At 40.9% G+C, this 21,852-nt stretch overlaps 1 long non-coding RNA gene across 4 annotated transcripts; it reads left to right on the forward strand.

Annotated features, from left to right (window-relative positions):
* The first annotated feature begins 680 nt into the window (after positions 1–680).
* On the forward strand, positions 681–17,145 carry LOC106553233 (uncharacterized). Of its 4 annotated transcripts, XR_015695930.1 has the most exons (8): positions 720–796; positions 2,069–2,213; positions 4,848–4,925; positions 6,482–6,538; positions 7,850–8,058; positions 10,834–10,909; positions 15,304–15,343; positions 17,089–17,145. It is a non-coding gene; the product is annotated as an uncharacterized LOC106553233 (long non-coding RNA). The 4 variants fall into 4 exon arrangements; XR_001313844.2 differs by lacking the exon at positions 17,089–17,145 and having other exon boundaries at positions 681–796; positions 2,148–2,213; positions 15,304–15,678; XR_001313843.2 differs by lacking the exon at positions 17,089–17,145 and having other exon boundaries at positions 15,304–15,679.
* Positions 17,146–21,852: the final 4,707 nt, after the last annotated feature.

The following is a 21,852-nucleotide window of genomic DNA, read 5'->3' on the forward strand; positions in this document are numbered from 1 at the left end:
GACCCTTTAATACAGTTCCTCATGTTGTGGTGACCCCCAACCATAAAATTATTTTGTTTTCCGTATTTTTTTAAAATATGTGTTTTCCAATGGTCTTAGGCGACCCCTGTGAAAGGGCCATTCGACCCCCAAAGGGGTCCTGACCCACAGGTTGAGAACCACTGTTATAGTCCAACCTAATGCTCAGGTAATTACCATTTCAGACAAATGGTTCTCCAATCTCTTGCTAAAAACTTCCAGTGTTGGAGCATCCAAAGGTAAGCTTTGCTTTATAAAACCTGCAAATTACGCCTCCTGCAACATACACAAGGGTCTCAGTTCAATCTTGATTCAGGGTATAGAAGGAGTTAAGACTAATCATGTTAAAAAAACGTTTTAGATACTCTGGGGAGTTCTTCAGGCTGGAAACACCTACACTGGGTGGCTGCAACACCCCCCACACTGGACCCCTTACTCTATCCTTGAACCAGGGTGTGTGTTCTGTGTGGCCCTCACGGCCGCGTTTGAACTTGTACAGGATCCTGTACAGGGATCGGGATCCGAATCTTTCCCCTTTGCCCCCTGAAGACTAAACTGCTGGCGGAGACGCTGCTTCGCATGCTAAGACCGGCGGCGGAAGCAGTGGTTTCCCCATTGGCTGCCCCTAACCGCATCAGTCGGCTCCTCAACATCTGAATGAGAGGAGTTGGGGAGGAGGCAGCGAGGGGAAGGAAGGAAGGAAGGAAAGGTGAAATCACTGCAGATCCCGTCCTGGGCGGTGGGGAACCGCTGAAAGCCGCATCAGGCATTCAGGCAGGTAAGGGGAGATAAGCTGATTCGGAGTGGGGCGGCAGCCGCGGGCTTCACGTTTACTTGCGGGGGGGGGGCATTCATTCATGCCACGGGCGGTCTCTCTCTCGACATTTAATATTGTTTATGCTGCAGGCCGAGCGTAGCGCGATAGAGGGCGCTTGGGTTGTTCACTTACCCAGCTCCGGAGCGCAGACTGTTTCCGCGGTTCAGCGCTAGGGGATGCCGTGGCACTAAATGGCAAAAAATTCCGCTCGGGGTAAAGTTAGGAGGAGTCCACGAAGGGGTTTTGTTACCCAGAGGGATGCTGCCTGCTGCTGGGCGGATTGACGGGATCTCTTTTTCCTGCTTCATGGAGTCCAGTGCTGCCGTCATTAGCCCGACGCCTTAATTACTGGATTGTTTTGTACTGGGCGACTTGAGAGCCTCGGGACAGGTCCAGATATCGGCGGGATTTTGCTTTCCGACGCAGTCACATTCCATAGAGTGATTATTCCTCGTTCCGACGAGAAACGGAAGAAAAGTCAAACTTTTCCTTCAGTTGCAGCTTTCCCAAGTGGGGTCCTTCAGATATTGGGGTACAATTACTGTGCTACTATGGCCATCACCAACACCACTGACAGAAGGAAGCTGCTGTAGGAGAGATTTGCATAGGAAGAAAAATGTAATAGGGAAGAGGAAGAATATAACAGCAAAGCTTCTGGGTGGGTCTCCTACAGGTGCATTGGGGTTTTTGGTGCTATAGTGACGACCCTCCCCCCCCAAAAAAAACCAACATTTTTGAATAACTTGGTACCTGAGTTGAAAACATATTCCCAGTCAAAGAATTTAAAGAGTGGTTAAGTAACCTATTTGATTTCCTGCTTACCTTTGAATAGCTAAAGGTAGGAAAAACAGGTTCTGAACCTTATTACTTGGCAAGCAATCAGCTCATTCGTCAAAAACAAAAATATATGTTCAGTTGAGTGATTCATAGGAATATGCAGTCAAAATTCTCCTTTTATGTCTTCCTCATCACCCAACTCTCAATGTAAGGCAAATCTCACTCTCCAAGAGGTGACAAAAAAGGCGTCTTAGTCACAGCCCAACTAATTTGTGATTAGTGCTGAACTGTGCATTGAGGTGTTATGAGTGAGCTTACTTAAAGTGACACTTCCGTTATAAGGAGAAGATGGCATTCTCCACATTCATGATGCATAGAAGCTGGCTGAGAAAATAGGCAGTTTAATTTATATTTCTTCTGCTGCTAATATTCTTTAAGTTTCCCTTCCCCTCCTAGGTGCATTATACTTCTCGTCAAAAGCAAGATGGATCGTGGAAAATGATGCTTTTTCCAATGGTTTGTCTCTTCTTTATAGAGTTGTCTGATCAGAGAGAAATCTCAAAATATCCACCAAGGAAGAGCCATGGAACTGAACTCAAAGGTATTTCAGGAAACATGTAACACTTGGGAGGTTCAAAATTATATTTCAGCATAAATCTTCCCAGAAAGACTCACACACTACTTCTAGACTGCCACTATTGTAGATATTCATCAGGTTTCACTGATGTCACAAGCTATATGTAAAAAGATAGTTCCCCACTTTTCTATTCCAAAGATGGTTTACTATCATTAGGTATATAATCCTTCTACCAATGTAACACCGGTATATTAGGGACTAATATGTTCTTCAGAAAACATTATAGTTGGATCAATTCCATGTTTCAGTGTATTTAGAAAGCAGTTGAACTCACCGAAAGAATAAATATATTAGCATGCCAAGGTTCTTAGATTAAATCTCAAATATCTGTAACAAATTGTGATCTCAAATACAAGGGTTGTCATATTTCCTTGTGATCTAAAGATCCACAAGAAAACATTGGAAAATTAGGCCTCTAATTTAGACATATTTAGAATACAAAGGGAATGTCGTGTGCATTTCTGTCTACCACTGCAGTATTAGATGTTTAGGCTTTTAGGCTTCAAAGCATAAAAAACGAAATAGTTTTCTGCTCCCAAAGCCCATTTCATAGGAAAGAAATGTTGAATTTGGCTAAGTAAATTGACCATAGATATACAGTATACAGCAAAGGTGGCCAAACCACATAATTAATTCACAGAAAACAAACTGGTGATTCTAAGGAAAACTACACACCCATAAAACAAATTAGCTGATACAAAAATGTAACAAGCGAACTGATTGAACAGATAAGACAGAGCACAAATACACTTTTCACCAAAGGTAACACAAGCAAACCACTTCCTTACTTTCCATCTTCTTTTCCAGAATGCTATTTTCTGTCCCCAGTATTTTTTCAGTATGCTTCTAAATGTCATAGAAGGCAACAGCCATATCTAAATTTTATTTATTTAGTTTGTCACTCATGTACAAGATAACAGGAATAAGAATAAACATGAATATGAACACAGGAAATGGATACCATTAAATGGGGACCGTAGGACAGAGATGTTAGGCACGCTGGTGCACTTATGCATGCCCCTACAGCAGTGGTGGGTTTCAAAATGTTTTAGAACCTCTTCTGTAGGTCTGCATGCTTTGTGGGAGTGGCTTGCCAGCCATGTGACTGGGTAGGAATGGCTTGCCAGCTATGACTGAGTGGGTGTGGCCAACTTGTAAAATGTGGTGAAACTCACTTAACAACGCTCTTGCTTAGCAACCAAAACGTTGGCTCAGAAACTTTGGCATTTAACCACATAAGTCTTAAAGCTGTCAAGTTACAAGACCCTTGCACCCCTAACCCTTTAGAAAAAAAACACCAGGGGTGTTCAAACTTGACAGCTTTAAGACTTGTGGACTTCAACTCCCAGAATTCCTCCTCTCGCTCTTCATCTTGATGATGTGCGGACGGGTGGGGGGAGGGAGCTGGAACCGGTTCTAAACGGCACTATAGATTTGTGGAACTTTTCTATAGAAGAGGTTAGAACTGGCAGGAACCCACCCCTGCCTTACAGCCATCTCCAAAATTATAATAATCCAGAGGCGGTTTTTTTGGTGGGGGGGAAATGTTCTGCACCACAGGATACTAACATTCTAGTATCTACATTTAATTAATAAATTAGAATAAATAATGAAAAATAATTAGGACAAGGAGCCTCTTTCGTGTTGAAACTACTTGAGCTAAAACTTCATATATCAAATAGAAATGGGGTTAATTTATTGGAGTTACAGGAAACTGGGAAACTACAGATGGATGGCATAGGACTCACATAGCTGAATTTTTATCAGCTAAGTATAGGAGCAAGTATGTTGACAAGGAGTAATGGAGTGTTTAGTTCTATTTGTTGGACTTTCTGTCAAGCCATCCACAGTTCTTCAGCCTTCACTTTCTATCTACTAACTAGATGATACAATTGTTTCCATCCACAGCCTTCCTCAGATACCTCTGAAATGTGAATTATTGGTCATATCCAAATTTTGTTTATATAATGATCAGGGTGCAAGGACTCAGTTCACAGCTTGGACATGGTGTCCATCGGTTAAATATTGTGCAAGCTGAGAGTTTTGCTTCAGAGTTCTCTGTAATGTTGTGTTTGGGTAAGTCATCTTAGATATTGCGTGCACCTAAACGCTGCTGTCATTCACACTGAGCTAGAGGGCTGCTTGTCAGGAGCTACATTACAGCACATTATTGTCTTATATAGCAGTTCAAGAGAGAACATGCTAACGCAAGCTTTTATGAGAAATGCCAATGCAGGGAAGCCAATGCTATCAATCCTATTCACTCCTCCACGTGGCTTAGGAGATGACTCCATCTGGTGGGATTTCATGTTACTATGGTATCCATCTGAACCCTGCAATTATGTGGGCACGGTTCTGAATCTCTCTCATTTTCTAGGCCATTAATTAAACAGGGTAGATATAACCCTTTCTAATATGATTCCTGTGCCGTGATGCAGAGACAGCCTGTATCGAAGTGACTTCATGGGAGAGATTCCATGATGATCTCCTCAACCTTTTCAGAAGTGCTGTATCAAATGAGGTATTATGCAGGTTTCAGTGCAAGAGAATGACATAATAATACAGCACATTTCCCTCCCCGCCTTGGATGTGCTTCAGGAGCAGCCCAGCTCCCCTCAGAAGGAGGGAGTGAAAGCTCGGTCCAAATCCACAGAGGAGATGCAGCCTGCCAAGAAGGTAACTATACCAGCCAAGGTCCACCTAGGCCAAGATACCACCATGCCTGGTGAGTGTCATAGGTAGTGTGTTGGCTGTCTGGAAGCAGGCATGTTTCACTGGAGAGCTAATAAACCAAGAAGAAGCAGAACATCAGGTGAGGCCTGAGTTCAAGGGATGCACAGAGTCCTCTGATTCAGTTGGCGATGATGATGCCCATTAACAAGCCCAGCAACTAGGTTAATGGAGGCTGCTGGATTGGTGTTCTTACACCCTGTACTTAATGGTCCATTTTCCTCTCCTTCGGTAATCCTGAATGCATTATTTTTTGATCCTGGGTGACTAGGCTCTGTTTGGGTGGTCAGCCCCTAAGGCTACCCCTTTGTTTTTGCAGTGCTGTTCTGTGAGATGATTGGGGAACTTCGGGGCCAAGAGGGAGTCAGAAATCCCTGTGGCCACTGACATCAGAGGCTGAAGTCTCTGTTACCTGAATAGAGCTGTTATCAGAAACCCAAACCTTTCTTCTTTGGGGATGAGGAAGAATCAGAGAATGGAAAGGATCCAACCTTTGCATTTAGTTTGATACCTTAAGACTTTTGTGCCGGTGGGAACCTTTGGAAATTTTAGAGCCATTTTCACAAATGGGTGCCAGGGGAAGAATTATCCCATTATAAAATGGCTGCCACAGTGGGCTAAGCCAGTGAAAACAACCCATCTATTTCGTAAAAGGCCAGCCATCAAATTTCCTAGCTATCTGGTCTGCTTTCCACAAAGCCATCTTACCACTGTGTTCTTTCCACACAGGTAGAATCACAGTCTCAAACCTCAAAATGAGCTGCAATTGCTCACCATTTGCTTATGGGTCTTACATGGGGGTCAAGAGACACACACAGAAATAAATACAGTGCTTGAAAATAATGCTTTGCTTTGCAACATGCTTGCCTCCTTTTGCTTGCTTATCCAGGTAAAAAAATCATTTGAAAAATTAAGTCAGGTGGGGTAGATAGTTGCTGCTAAGGAGGAGACCTATGAGCACATTGATGTCCACAAGCATCTGGTTTGTCAACCAAATTCAGGGTATTTTAACATCCATCCTGTCCAGTTAAAAGTATCAGTAGAGTGATGAATATGCTTATCCTTGCTTATTTATAAATGTATTAATTTAAAATGGGCAACGTTAAGACTTATGGACTTCAGCTCCCAGAATTCCTCAGCCAGCAATGTTGAGTTTTAAAGTTTGCAAACCCCTTATTTACATGTTTCTTTCCATACAATTACGTACATCTCAGAAAAGTTTACAATATAGGGTCATGTCAATTGGATGTTCAAAAATGCAATCCAGAACGTATTTTCACAACAAAACTTCAATAGAAACTTCTGCAACTTTTCCCTCAATAGCATCCAAAACATGGCCTAGTTGCAATTCCAGGCCTTTTGGTGAACACCAGGCTGGTGCTGGCAGGCAGAGGAGAACCCATTCCAGTTATCCTGTATGGTTGGATGGGAAGGTCTTGCGCTTATTCAAGTAGTGTCAGTCAAGATTACTTGATTCAACTCAGGGTTGATTCTCATTACAGGCCTTCCATACTCCACAGAAGTCATTACCCAATGAGATGGATGGAGATGAGTCCAAGGTATGTCAGTCATCAAATAATTAGAATCTGCTCATCTCCAATCTGATGTAAGTCATGTACCAAGGTTAACTTCTTTGCCTCTTCTAGAATTCTCGGGCATCTATTCTATAATTGGCATATGATTCTGATAAAAAGGCATATGTTTCAGTTTTATTTTCAGCATTTAGATGAGCAATTTATCAGTATTTGGGATAGTCCTTAAGAAGGCAGCTTTGTGGATTCAAAAAGCAGAGAAAGAACATGGGAGGAGGAATCTGATAAGTGGTAGGAGAGTTATATTTAATGTTTCCATGCTAGTAGACATTTGTGAAGCCTACATAACAAAAAGCAGAACAAACAGAAATAATGAATACATTATTTTTTTTAAACCTTTAGAAGTAAAAATACATATTAAAAATAAATAAAATAAACACACAAGCAACTTGCAGGATCCTTTCCATAAGAAGGCAACTATAATGGTCTTATGTAGAGGATAGAAGAATCTAGATGAGCAAATTTTTGAGATAGTACAGGAGACCTGTCTCCTTCTCTCTCCCTTCAGAGATCCTTCCCACTCAGTAGAGTTGTGGGTGGTAATACCCAGGGAAGGATATGATATAACAATCCACCTAAACACGTTTATAGATGGTCTGCACTCTCCTTCTGTGATATACAAATTCTCACTTCAAGAAAACGTGTTTGAGATTATCATAAATCAAGGTACCTTAGCAATTGACATGTTTTACTATCACTTAAGTTTTTATTCAAAATACTGGTTGACAACCTGACATTGCCTGGGTACTTATTTATATGGGGGAAATATCCGGACCAAATGTAATTTCTAATGTTGGATTTTCCTCCTTACCAGAGGGACCCCTCTTGTGGAGTACTGTGAAGCCGTTACCATAGCAACTCCACTGCACTGTACAGTAGAAACCATTTTAAGCCACAACATTTTGTATCTTAACAGAACACACACCCCGAGGGATGTTAGGGGTGTCTTACCCCCACAGTATTTTTTTTTCCAAAGAGTAAGTCATCTCTGTACCAAGTTTGGTTGAAATTGCTTGAGGCATTCCAGAGTTATGCTGGAAAACACAACACACACACACACAAACACAAACACACACACACACACACAGAACCAGATAGATAGATAGATAGATAGATAGATAGATAGATAGATAGATAGATAGATAGATAGATAGATGATAGATAGATAGACAGATAGATAGATTCACTTTTTCAGGTGTTTGAGAGAGTGAAAGAAATGGAGATTTCTGAATTGTTTTTCCTGCCTCTGAATCTGTCCCATTCTGCTGTGCTCTTCAGGACTCCTCTTCTGCCCATCCATCTGATGCCTCTCAGCAGAAGCAGACCTGAGGAGCAGGAACTGCTTGGGTGCCTGTAACAAAATATGGAGTCGTGCCGCTGTTCGGCTTTGCATTATTGCTCAAACGTCATGTCCGTGTGGATGTCATTGTGGGTCTGTCTATCCAGCTGTCAATGTTTAATTGTTCTATCAGTGGAATGAGATCTAGGTAAATAAAGTTTGGACTTTTTTTATTTTCAGTTGTTGCAGACACACAGGTGCTGCTTGGACGATGACAGCCTCTTGAGGTACAAGAGCAGAAATAGAGTCTAAATTTGTTCAAGGACTTTGCCGTTCATATATTATATGCTGATGGATATCAGGAGTGTCTCTGCAAAGATGGCTATGGGATGACCAAATAGTGATTACAAGTGTATCTGGAAAGAAGGATCCTTCAGTTCCTCATAGTTAATGAGTAATGTCTCATGACTTATTAATTCTAAGTTAGTTTTTCATGGGGAGAGACTTGACACCTGAAGACTCCCACCTATCCACTATTGTCTTTTCCTTTTCCTTCTCTCAGTTGTTTTTACACTCTGTCCTTGCTCCAGGGGTGGGTTGCTGCCAGTATTACTGCTGGTTCAGGGGCGTGGCAGGCCTGGGTCACTGACGGTTCCAGCGACCCAGGCCGCCAAACTACTACCAGTTCGGCTGAACCAGTCTGAACAGGTAGGAACCCACCACTGTCTTGCTGTCATTTCAAGTTCAAAGTATGTGAGTTTCTGCTCATTAATCATCACATCAAGGGATCTTTATTTCATCCATGATCCATTGATTGTTTCTTCTTAGTATCTACACTAACATTTACAAATCTGTAATTTGGAGGTATCTCTCTTCCTTCTCTTGGTTATATCCAGAGAGCTGCCTTGGTAAGTTTCTCTCCCATCCTAAGCCAGAATAAAGAGGTGTTGCCCTGACTCTTGCGATGCACACAACACACCCTTAATGTTGTGATACTCTCCTTACACCTCTAACATACTTCTCTCTTCTTTCTCTTGGGTCACATCTATATTTTTTTTCTTTTCAGTTATACTATCAGCCAAGTAAACTTTTAAAAAAATCTTTGAAACCATGAATTAGCCATTTAACCTATCTGTCATTAGATGGCAGCAAAGGGATAATATTTTGGCTGCCATCAACCGGTCCTATGTACAGTTGCTCAGCACGTGTTACTGAAGAATTGAATTGATATACTGAAGAATTGAAGAACTGGCATGTTCATTCTCCACTCAGTGGAGGGTGCAGCTGTAGAGGTGATCAACAGTATTAAGTATCTGGGGGTGCAGATAACTAACAATCTGAACGGGTCTCCCCACACATCATTCTTAGTAAAGTGTGCAAAGCAGCGTCTGCATTTCCTGCATCGGATGAGGAGAGCATATCTCTTTCCTTCAGTCCTGGACACTCTTTATAGAGGCGTAATTGAGAGCCTTTTAACAAGCTGCATAGAATAGAAAGTCCATATAGAGAGTAGTAAGGAGAGCCGAGAAGATTATAGGAAGCTCGCTTTCTACTTATAAGAGCTATATGCTTAGAGCTCAAAGCATTGTTAGAGACCCCACAAACCCACTTTATGGTCTGTTTCTGTTGCTCCCCTCTGGGAGGAGGTTTTGAAGTATTTCTAACAGGACTACCATATTCTTTAACAGCCTTGTTTCCTATGTCATCCGTCTGGTAAACGCGCAAAATTTGTTTCTCTTGCCATGTACACTTATACATCCAGTGGTGGGTTTCAAATTTTTTTAGAACTTCTTCTGTAGGTGTGGCCTACTTTGTGGGAGTGGCTTGGTGGTCATGTGACTGGGTGGAAGTGGCCAACTTGTAAAATGTGGTGAAACTCACTTAACAAAGCTCTTGCTTAGCAACCAAAATGTTGGCTCAGAAACTCTGGCATTTGAAGCACGCAAGTCTTAAAGCTGTCAAGTTGCAAGACCCTTGCATCCCTAACTCTTTCAAAAAAAAAACCCCCAGGGGTGTTCAAACTTGACAGCTTTAAGACTTGTGGACTTCAACTCCCAGAATTCCTCCTCTCGCTCTTCATCTTGATGATGTGCGGATGGGCAGGGGGAGGGAGCTGGAACCGGTTCTAAACAGCACTGTAGATTTGTGGAACCTCTTCTATAGAAGAGGTTAGAACTGGCAGGAACCCACCCCTGTATACATCTGAACTAGACTGTGTTGTTTCTCTGTGTCATATAAGGTATGTGGTTATATGCATAATTCTGTATTTTAATGTATGATGATTAGTGTACATTAAAGTGACAATAAAGTTATTCTAAGTCTAAGTCTTAAGTTTTAAAAAACGGAGCTAGCTATGGGGATCCGCATGGGAGATGTAACAAACCACCCCCAACACCCAGGGACATTTCCTAAGAAAGAATGAGGAGGAAGGGTTCTTGGAAGCAGCAGCAGGGAAAAGGATTCTGTGCTGAGCAGGCTGCGGAAGTTATAACTCCAATTACATGCTTTAAACCAACATCAGGCTACTCAGTTTCAGGGATTTGCACTCTTCGAGATGGACCAATCCATTTTTTAAAAAAAGGCAAAAACATGGCTATTATGAAAGCCAGCCTTCTGGTCTTTCTGCCAGCCAATAAGATTGAAACCACAGCTTTACTGATAAATAGTATCATTTCACGTGCACCAAGATGGCCAGTGTTGTGTACACAGTGTCTGGAGGTGGGATTGCAAGGAAAATAGCATTTCCAGAGTAGTGGGATTCCTTGACATCCTTGGGCTATCTGCATGCAGGTGGATGATGAGATACAGACAGTGGCTTTTGGACATGATAAGTGGGCAAGAAAGTTGTGTGGATTTACCCTATCTCAATGTACAGCTTTCATGCTGTCCTGATCTTCTGTTGTTATTATTGTATTGAAATATCCTTGCACTTTTTGTCTTATAGCCTGATTTCCTAGCATAAATTTTGTCTTTAATTTTACAGTACCCCGTCTATCTTAATGGATTCTTGAACCTAAGAAGCAAAATTAGTCTATTGCCGTGATTGCCTCATTTAAACTGTAAGTTCACTAAGCCTCCAGCCTTGATTTTCTTAATATTTACTTTAACCCATGTTTACTTTCATAAAACACTTTCCCAAATCTCATTTACTTTCAGGCTAACCAAGTGGCATTGGCAGAATATCTCACGTTGTTTCTGGTTTGCCCTCCAGTGTTGATTCCTGTTGCCATCTTTATCAATCCTGTCCTTCTTTCAAGATACGTATTTCATACGTTAAAGAGATATTACCAGCCCAACCACCAGGTGTCATCGGCAGATCAGATTTAATGGATGGCCCTAAAACGACCCCCATATTGTCTCTTTTTGATTTCGACCACAAAGGAGATAAAATGGCCTTTAAAGAAGTCCACAACAGATCTCAAGGACCAGCCTTCTTCTGCCAGTACAGTACTGTTTCCCAGATCCACCAAATGCCATTGATTAGACACTTCATGGTATGAGGTAGAGGTGGGTTGCTGCCCGGTTTAGCCTGGATCGGCCAAACCGGTAGTAACGGCGGTGGGAGGCTCCACCCACCCACCCGGATGCTTCCACGCATGCGGGAGCGCACCCAAACCGGTAGTAAAAAGATTAGCAACTCATCTCCCAATTACCTCCCAAAGACCCATTAGATCACACAGGGTTGGCCTCCTCTGGGTTCCGTCTACTAGCCAATGCCACCTGGCTACTACCCGGGGGAGGGCCTTCTCTGTGGCAGCTCCGGCCCTCTGGAACGAACTCCACGCAGGGATTCGGACCCTCACCTCTCTCCAGGCCTTCCGAAAAGCCGTCAAAACCTGGCTTTGCCGGCAGGCCTGGGGTTGATGAGTTCCCTCCCCTCTCGACTTGTGTGGTTGCGTGATTCTTGGCTATTTTAATTATTTGTATTCTGTTCTATGTTCCCCTTTTCCCCTTTTGAATTGTTCGCTGCCCTGAGTCCTTCCCGGAGAAGGGCGGCATACAAATAATAAAATTCAATTCAAATAATAAAATTCAATTCAATTCAATTCAGTCTCTGCTATGAGGGGTCCTTGGTGTTCTCGGAGCTTGCTCGTTTCCTTGTAGACATTTCATTATCCAAACTAGGTAACATCATCAGTGCTAATAAAGAGTGCAGTTTCCTTACTAACACTGATGAGGTCACCCCTCGTGTCACTCCTGAGCTACAAATATTCTCCTTTATTGGTACTTCGTGGTATCTTGGGAGTTCTTTAAGCCCTAGGCCTAATTTGGAGACCACAAACCATACCACGTTGCATTGTCCATCATGACTAGTGGCCAGGAAACCATCAACCTCCACCGTCATGCTCCACTCGAGCTACAGATATTCGCCATCATTGCAAACCATCATGTTGCCATTGCCATTTCCTGTGTCACCCCTTCTGTTGCCAAAGCCACAAATGCCAACATATATCCGTCAAGCTATGTCTTCTTCAGGGAAGAAATATAAATCAAGTTGCCTTTAGATTAGACTTGTTCCATGTTTGTTGACAGACAGCTTTTAGCACTTTGTCTCTTCTTGTAGATTTAAGCAGTTCAGTGAGCATTTTATCTAAACCTGGTGCTTTTCTCTTTGACAGTTGTTCTGATGCCTCTCACACTGCCCTTTCTAGAAGAGAATATATTCTATTTCTACATTTTTAAAAATACTATTTTGTTTGCAAAGGGCTTTAGTGTATACTTTCCATCCTCTTTTGCTAAATTTGATTGACTTTCTGTTTGCTTTATTAACCTTTCTGTTTGCTTAATATAAATGTTCCTGTAATCCTTTTCTTCCTCATTCCAATCACCTGTTAATAAAACTACGTCTTTGTAGGTGTTGCATTTAAATGTTACATTTAACATCTTTTTCAGTTTGCTAGAGGATTTCTCAACTTCTTCCATATTGTAAACAGACACTTAGAGTTAACATTAATGTTCATTAATTCTAATAAATGTCCTATTGTTTATCAGATTGTGGCTGAACATATATTGTGGAATCTTTTGATTTAAAGTGGCCATTTCTGGTGCATCTCTTCGTTTTACTGTATTCGAAACATCCAGTTTAGTGCACCAGTCTTTCCCTTAAGAATTTCAACGGTTTCTTGATTCATGCTTATCAAATTCCATGCCCCAGTTACATTTTGTACCTGAGAAATGAGAACTTCCTCTTTAAATATTGGAACCATCAGGGACTCAGCTGCCTTGTGGCTTTGATGTGGTCGCTTCGCCTTGAGAACTACACATGGAAATTCACTGTTCTTCTCCAGTAACTAGAACAGTGTTTCTCAACCTTGGCAACTTGAAGATGTCTGGACTTCAACTCCCAGAATTCCCCAGCCAGCGAATGCTGGCTGGGGAATTCTGGGAGTTGAAGTCCAGACATCTTCAAGTTGCCAAGGTTGAGAAACACTGAACTAGAAGAATGCCTTACAATATGGGCAGTCTGAAGAATCAGTATCCAAACTTACCTAAACCATTTAGCCATATTTCTACAGTCTTCTGGGCAAAAGTGCAGGAGTGAATTGCCATTGCTTTCTTCCAAGTGTTAGTTTGGAATTTCTTCTCTTGAGTAGAGAATTCCTCCTCTGCCCACACAACACTTTGTGGATGAACCTTAGTTTCACTCATCCCTTAGCAGTTTTTGCTTGCTAAAACTGATAGAAAACCCTAAACACCGAGACCCTTGCGTCAACCCCTTTCAGAACTAAGTAGAGACACAGACAGACATTTCACGAAAATGTGCTAGCTCCAGATACATGTGAGCATCCTCCCTCAAAGCCTGGAAGAGGGAAATTATCCTTTTTCCTGTACAACTTCCTACCTGCATTTGGAAGTGATAACATGAAATCCCTATATAGGTAGTCCTTGACTTACAACCATTTGTTTAGTGACTGTAATAATGGCACTGAAAAAAGTGACTTATGATCATTTTTCACACAGTATGAAAGTTAAGTATGAAAAATGATCATAAGTCACTTTTTTCAGTGTCATCGTAAGTTTGAACAGTCACTAAATGAAGTATGGTAAGTCAAGGACTACCTGTACCTTAGTTCTCAAGCACCCATAGTTGTGCCAAGAACAATGCAAACACAATACTTGATAGTTGAATGCAGGGGTGGGTTTCAACCAGTTTGTGGCGGTCCCTGCGAACTGGTTGGTCGCCGAACCCAGAAGTAAGTAACTTCCGGGAACGGCGAAGGGCGCGCCCGCCTGCCCGCGCTCCTTACCCGGTTTTGACGAGTTCTGCGCTTCCACGCATGCGCAGGACGCATACAGCGCCTGCGCGATCGTCCAGGAGCAGCTGGAGCGTTGCGCAGACGCTAGTACGCATGCGTGTACCGTGCGCGTGCACGAGGACGCCGCCAGCCCCATTCCAACCGAACCGGTTGGAACGGGGCGAGAAACCCACCCCTGGTTGAATACCATATAACCTAAAAGAAGAATACACAAAGCCTTTATGCAGCAAAGCTGGCACGGTTGCCTCCTCACAACCCCTTGACTCAGCATACTAGGGGGTAGGTAGAAGACAAGTTCTGTGCAACCTTCCTTTGTAGAAGAGGACTTTGGTCTGGCCCAGTCAATGAGTGATGGGCTCAAGTGGGATGGATTAATTAATGATTGTGATATGTTGTTGGCAGGGAAGCATTGCATCTAGTTCTCCTGGCCAGACTCTTTCTGCTAGTTTATAAAGTGCTTCAAGTGCCACCCCAGGCTATTGTCTTGAAACCTCTACAGAAATAAATCTCTATTAATAATTATTCTTGTGATGCTCTCAGCAATTCAAGGAATCTCACGTGTATGTCGATCATGGAACATAAAACTTTGATTCACAGCTATATGGTGGGTAGTGCATTTAAAATCATTGTTCCAAACCTCTACATGGGATAAGCCTGAATATTTCTAAGCACTACTGAACTTCTCTGGAGATTGAGTCAATATTTCTCAAAATAATAAAAGCAATGCTGCACTCCTTTTTGTTGTACATCAGATTCACAATGTGTGGAGCAAAGAGGTGGGACTTCCACTGAGAAAGTGTGACATGACTTTCTGGTTTGAAACCCCCCCTCCCCCTCCCATGCCACTGGATCCAGTCTTTCCCATTAGCGGTAATACAGATCAGCTATGTCTAGAATAATTTAGGTAGGAAAATATATGTTTATGTAGCCATGGGGTGGATCACATCCATTGAATATGTACAAAAGTGCTTTTTTTTCTCTGGGTTCAAATATCACACTAAACCACACCTGATTTTGAACAAGGTTTGTTGAATAAAGCATAATGATTCAATTCACACATTCTGTCTTTATGCCTACATATTTACCAGCTGCTTCTTCCTGAAATTTTTGGCTTATTTCTAAATTTGCACAAGGCCGTTTATTTCACACTCAGTGAGCGTATCTTTTCAAGATGGTTTTTGTATTTTATTTTTCAGATGCTGCTCATTCCTGCAAAGAAAGCTGTGAATTAAATAGGCATGTGTCTGGTTAGGTAACGGCATCTGAGAACAAATCAAAGCCTAAAATTGTCTCCAAAATCTAAAGAATAATCCAATTATGGAATAATGAAGCATATGTGATGTAAACCAGATAAAGAACAGGATATGTCCAAAATCATACAAACAAATAACATAAGCCATGGAATAATGTAATAAAAAGGAGTTTTAACATGGTATGTGCAAATGCACATGTATATCAAATGCTATTTTATTTCGTATGTTTTAGCTGTATTTTTAGCCACTCCTCACCAAGTCAAGGCTGCTAAATCTATTTTTTAAAAATAATTTTTATTGAATGTTTTAATCTTTAAAAAAAACCACAAGAAATGTCCTATAATATAACAACAGTAGTATTAACACTTATAATAACATTAATTATTTATATCATCATATATTTATATTCTCTATTTTCTGTTTTGGCTTCTGTTTTTTAGCCACATAAATTTTATTCCATACTTTATAGAAATCCGATTCTTTTCTTTCTTTTAGTTCTATTGTCATTTTGTCCATGTCTGTCCATTCGAGTACTTTTCTAATTATTGTTTCATCTGCTGGTATATTGATTTTTTTTCCAGTTTTGTGTGAAAGCAATCCTGGCTGCAGTGAGTATGTGTATGATTATGTATTGAGATTTTTTATCCATTTATCCATTTTTTGGTCTAATAGTCGTAATGAGAATGCCTCTGGTTTCAGTTCTACTTTTCACTCAGTAATTTCTTCCAAACATTTCCGAATTTTACACCAGTACTTCCTTGTGATGGGGCAGGTCCACCACATATGGTAGAATGTTCCAGACTTGTGGCTGCATCTCCAACATTTGGGGGATCAATTTGGGTACATTTTGGCCAATCTTGCTGGAGGCAAATGCCATCTATAAAACATTTTATAGAGGTTTTATTTATTATTATTTATTAGACTTATATACCGCTTCATAGGGCTTTCAGCCCTCTCCAAGCGGTTTACAAATTTTTTTGCAAATTGAGTCAGCAACTTGCCCCCACAGTCTGGGTTTTCTTTGTAAGCTACTGCCGTCATAAATTTATAATTTCTTTCCCATAGTTTCTCCCATTTTTCTAACTCTATATGGCCAAAATTTCTTCCCCAGCTGCTCAATCTAAACTGCATATATTCTGTTGACCAATAGATGGCAGCAAAGGAAGTGTACTGTACTTTTCTTTGACACGATCTAGTGGTCATCTGGGTTTATGAACCCCATATCTAGCAGCTCTAAGTAAAAGATCTTTAAAAAGGAAGACACCAGTTTGGTGTAGTGTCTAATGCATTAGAATGAAAACCTGAGGATTGTGAGTTCTATTTTTTTCCACTATAATTTTTACTGAAACCTTTAAACAAGAAGGTAAAAACTAGTACAAGCTAGTAGATAGTATGAAAAGAACAAAGAGAAAGGAAAGAAAGTGCCAGAAAAGAAAAAAAATGAAAGTAGAAAAGAAAGGAAGTTTTCTGATTTCTGAAACAAAAAGTATAAAGATTTCTGATATTCACAGCAATTATTAAGTACCAATATATTTTGACGTCTCTCTTTAAAGTTACTTCATATCACTCTTCTTTTTATAATCTATCATGTCTAATCTTCAACACTGAGATTGTGAGTTCTAATGCAGGTTTAGACATGACTATTGAGATTCTCAGTCATCCAGGTCATAGCTGTCCTAAAGGTGCTTTTTCAAAAGGCAACTGGACTTACTTTCTTTTTCCTTGAAGGCGTTTTGCTTCTCGTCCAAGAAATTTCTTCAGTTCTGAACTGAAACGTCTTGGATGACGAGAAGCAAAATATCTTCAAGGTAAAACAAAGAAAGTCCAGTTGCCTTTTGAAAAAGCATCTTGGGGACTTTCGACATGATTTTCTTAGCCTAGGAAGGAGGCAAAAGCAAACTACTTCTGAAAAAAACTTGCCAAAAAAAAACACCTTCAAGGACTTGTCTGGGAGTCAATACCAACTCTATGGCCCAAAACAAAACAACAACAAAAAGGAAGAAAATTTTAAAAAAATAATACTACAATGAAAATCTAGGAACTTGGCTAACTTAGGAATTTTGTCATGTGTTCCAAATGTAAGATTTCCTCTTTTTTTTTAATGTGCTCCCTCACTCAATTATTTTTAACTAGCTGATAACCTAGTGTTGCCCGGGTAGTTATTTATCCCAATCCTATATTAGACAGGAATGGCGAACTCAAGTGGTAACGTAAGTGTGGAATGGGCTGTCCTCCCTCCTTCCATGATCGTTGCCGCAATTCCTGAAGAGGCAATGGCAAGAGGAACTTCTCCCTGAACCCTGACTTCATTGGCAATTAAATTAGTTAAAAATGTTTTCCCTGGGCCCCCAGAAGCGTAAGTTCTAATGTTGGCTTTTCCCCCTTACCAGAGGGACCCCCCCTTGTGGAGTACTGTGAAGCCGTTATCATGGCAACTCCACTGTTCTGCACAGCAGAAGCCATTTTATGCTAGTACAGTAGAAGCCATTTTAAGGCACAACAGACTGCATCTTAACAGAACACATACCCCGAGAGGTGTTAGTGGTGTCTTGCCCCCACAGTATTTTTTTCTAGAGAGTAAGTAATCTGTGTACCAAGTTTGGTTGAAATTGCTCCAGTCATTCCAGAGTTATGCTGGAATATACATACATACATAAGATAGATAGATAGATGGATGGGTGGATGGATAGGTAAAGAAGAAGAAGAAGAAGAAGAAGAAGAAGAAGAAGAAGAAGAAGAAGAAGAAGAAGAAGAAGAAGAAGAAGAAGAAGATTTAGCTGAAGCTTTTAGCACAATTTGAAACTAATCTCCTTTTAGAAATACTTTCATGTATACAAAGATATGGGATGTGCATTTTGTGGCAAAAGAGATTATTTGAAAACATAACAGTATATATACAATATGACTACACAGAATATATGGCTGTGAGCTTTAGCAATCAGTTGTCGGTTTTAGAGTTTCAGTAGTGGATGGAAAATCTGTGTCAGAGTAAAGATTGAGGATAATGGTCAATTAAAGAGAGGCGTTTTCAAAGACCAGACTTGATGGAAGTTTGGGCAATTTAATGCTTTCAGAGCCACCACTGAAGAATTACATTACAGCTAAGTAATGGGAGGGCGAGGCGTCCTGTGCACAAAAGCCTGTTTGTTTCTATGTATGCCTTTGCTTCTGATTTTTACTTTAAGATCATTTGTTAAAAAAATAAACAGCACTTTCATTCCCCCCCCCCCTTTTAAAGATGGCTATCAGATATTAACTGCAAAAATCTGGACATTTGTATTACAGTTTTCTGTGCCCTTCTTTCTGTGTCTATTTAATGCTCAGGATTTTTGCATTTCCCAGTGTTGGCTTCAACTGTATATCTGAATCTTCTAAAACATACTGGACTAAGCCAGAGAAAGGAAACCTTCTAGAAAACACATTTGGGGTTTATATTAAAATTTAGTTAACCTAAACAAGATCATTAGCTGATTTTTAACGAGGCATTATTTTCTGCAGAATTCCCTCACATTAAATCCATGGGAATTTGTTTCTAAATCAAATAAAATTGATTATATATTCTACCTGCACACCTGTAAAATAATGGGTACCCACCTTGATGGGTTCCATCTCCATAAACAAACTATTCTGTTTTTAGTACACAAGAATGGAGATAGTGATAAGGATGAAAAATACCAAAGCCCCCACTGAATCAGATCAAGAATCAAAGTTTGTTTTCCCCAACTGGTCCTGTGCATCAGTCCTAGTCAGCATGGCCATATCGTGACTGGATAATCTAGAAGTAATGATTGCTATTCATCAGGAGGGCACTGGGTTGGTTCCCTGCAGGGACCAAAAAGCCAATCCCCCAAACCTTCTTCTTAACACTGGAAGGCCAACACCTTCCCCTATGCTTGATATTCATATCTAGACTGCCTCTGAATGTGGATATTCTGTTTGCTTTGCAAGCCCTGAGCTTGTTTAGCATTCTTTAAATAAACTTTACTGAAGTCACTCTCTATACCATGTTTTTCAGCAGGGAATTTCATAGCTGTGAACTCTTTGAAGCACTTTCTTTTGCCTTTCCTAAGTCAAAGGAAGGAAGAAAAGGGTAGGCACAATGCATACAAAATAATGGCAACATCTACTCCTAGTTACTCAGTAAATAATTATACATTCTCGTTCTTGTATGGAACAGGGAAAAATATCCCACTGTTAATTTTAAAATAAAGTCACGCATCTCTAATATGCCTGTCATTGTTGTTTTGTTTCCCAATATTAAGTGGCACCAAATACGTACATCTTCCTTGATAAGAAAATTATTCTTCATCATTCTAGTTAAAGTTCTTTGTGTTCTTCATAGTTCTGCCATATATATATATATATATATTTCCAGATACCATAAACTGGTCAGAAAGGAATGCACTTCTCCAAATGTGACCACACCATCTATCCTATACATAGCATTATAATTAATATAATCTGCCATAATTTACTTTATAGGCCTAAACAGGGCAACAGAATAGAATGTGCATTCTCACCTAGTGGACATGACTGGCAGACAGGTGCTTTCTGGGCCGGTCAAGTTACTCCTATGCACTAGCAATGCGTAGTTGAAGATGTTTGGCCACGCAGAAGCCCTTTCTGAACTTTTCTTGGGTGCTGCAAAGGAAGCTGAGAGATGGTCAAGTGTGGGGAAGCATGTTATATATGGAAGGACTGCTTATGAGCCCCACAAAGGTCTTCTAGGGGCTGTGGTGGCGTAGTGATTAGAATGCAGTAGACTAACTTTGCATTCCACTGCCAGGAGTTCAATCCTGACCAGCTCAAGACTGAGACTCAGCCTTCCATCCTTCCGAGGTTGGTAAAATGAGGACTCAGATTGTTGGGGACAATATGCTGACTCTGCAAACTGCTTAGAGAGGCTGTAAAGGACTGTGAAGTGGTATATAAGTCTAAGTGCTACTGCTGTTGCTAGGTCCTTTAGACTAGAGTATACTTGGAAGTACTACTTTACTTCTGGTAAATTGAAGTTTTATCACTGGCCATACCATCTACACCACAATTTTGTGAATTCACCACAGATGCTATCAGACCATTTCAAATGAACTAGTGGCCAAGAAAGGGTCTCTGCCACTGCTTTATTTTACTGAAAATTAATTGGAAACATTTTGTTAGATCTCCGAAGCCCACTTTGGAGCAGGTTCTTTGAGAAGCAAAAACTAAACTCATTTCTGAGGCTTAAGCACTCCCATATTTAGAAAGGTAGCTTGAAGGTCCTGCAGCCAGAACTAGATTGATATCCTGGGCAGTTTGGACTCAGCTTGTACTGTACCAACATAGCAAGAGTTCATTTGAGTCAATAACTCTGAATGATGCAGAAGTTAGCAATTACCTAAAGGAATTTCTGAGAAGGGAGGGGGGACTGTGCAGTTGATGTAAGAAGCGCACACAACTTTTTAGACTTTGCTCCTGTCTGGTGTATAAAGGACATGGTGTTTCTCCACTTATTTTATCTGCAAGGGGACTGTGGACCTAACATGTAACCTTGTGATGTTTCCCCTGAGTATCTCACCTACAGCAGGTAAGGGAATACAAAGGAACAAGAGCCGAAATAGCACCAACAGACATGGATTGGGTGTCTGAATCCAGGCCATTCCAAGGCAGGTTCTTACCTCTTAAGCCAGGGTAAAATCAACCCAGGGTAAAAAAAAAAAACCTGTATCAAGACAGGCGTAGATCCAGCCCAGCTAAATATTTTTGACCTTTTGGATAACATAACATCTGTCTAATCTCTCTTCCAAAGAATGAAGACTCTCCCCTGCAGTTTAGATATGGCCTCAATGGCAATAAAAATATAGGTACCAGTAGAAGCAATAGATATTGTATTTATCTATCTGCAATAATAATCCATTATCCTGGATAAATGATTAAGATATATGGCTCTTTGGCTGCTGAACATAGGGGAAGCACCTGGAATTTCCTTGAAACCAAGACGTCAGGACAAGCATCACATTTATCATTGGCGATCTCTGTTTCATCTGGCAGGCCATGATGCTACCTTATGGGAGAGAAAATCCAATGCAATGCTGTCAATCCACAGGAAGAGTCTTGCAGGCATCACCCTTTCCTGTTGGCCATAACCTCCAAGGTATTCAACTCAAGAGTCTTGCTCAGCCTCTGAGCACTGTAGCTGAAGTTCTGTCCTTTCTATTCTTTCCTTCACTTCACTTTCTTCATGCTTTTCTGTGTATTCTTGGACCAGCTGTGTATTAGTCTATTCAAGGTAACTCCCATGGGTGTTAGGGGTTTTTTGTCCTTAAAAAAGTGGTCATAGGAGGTGCTTTCTCTATAGATAGAAGATCCTATTTACAGACGCCTGCAGAGATTCTTAGGGTCTTCTATATGACTAGGTTCATAACCCATTTTTGCACACAGCTAAAGCTACACGCTTCAGAGGTACAGATACTGCAAAAGTTCCACCAAGAACTGATACCGGCTCTTCATGGGATG

This window comes from Thamnophis sirtalis, unplaced genomic scaffold (genome assembly GCF_051295495.1).
Source record: "Thamnophis sirtalis isolate CommonGarterSnake01/CBP01778 unplaced genomic scaffold, rThaSir2_p1.2 scaffold_3, whole genome shotgun sequence".
In the NCBI taxonomy this organism is placed as follows: Eukaryota; Metazoa; Chordata; class Lepidosauria; order Squamata; family Natricidae; genus Thamnophis; species Thamnophis sirtalis.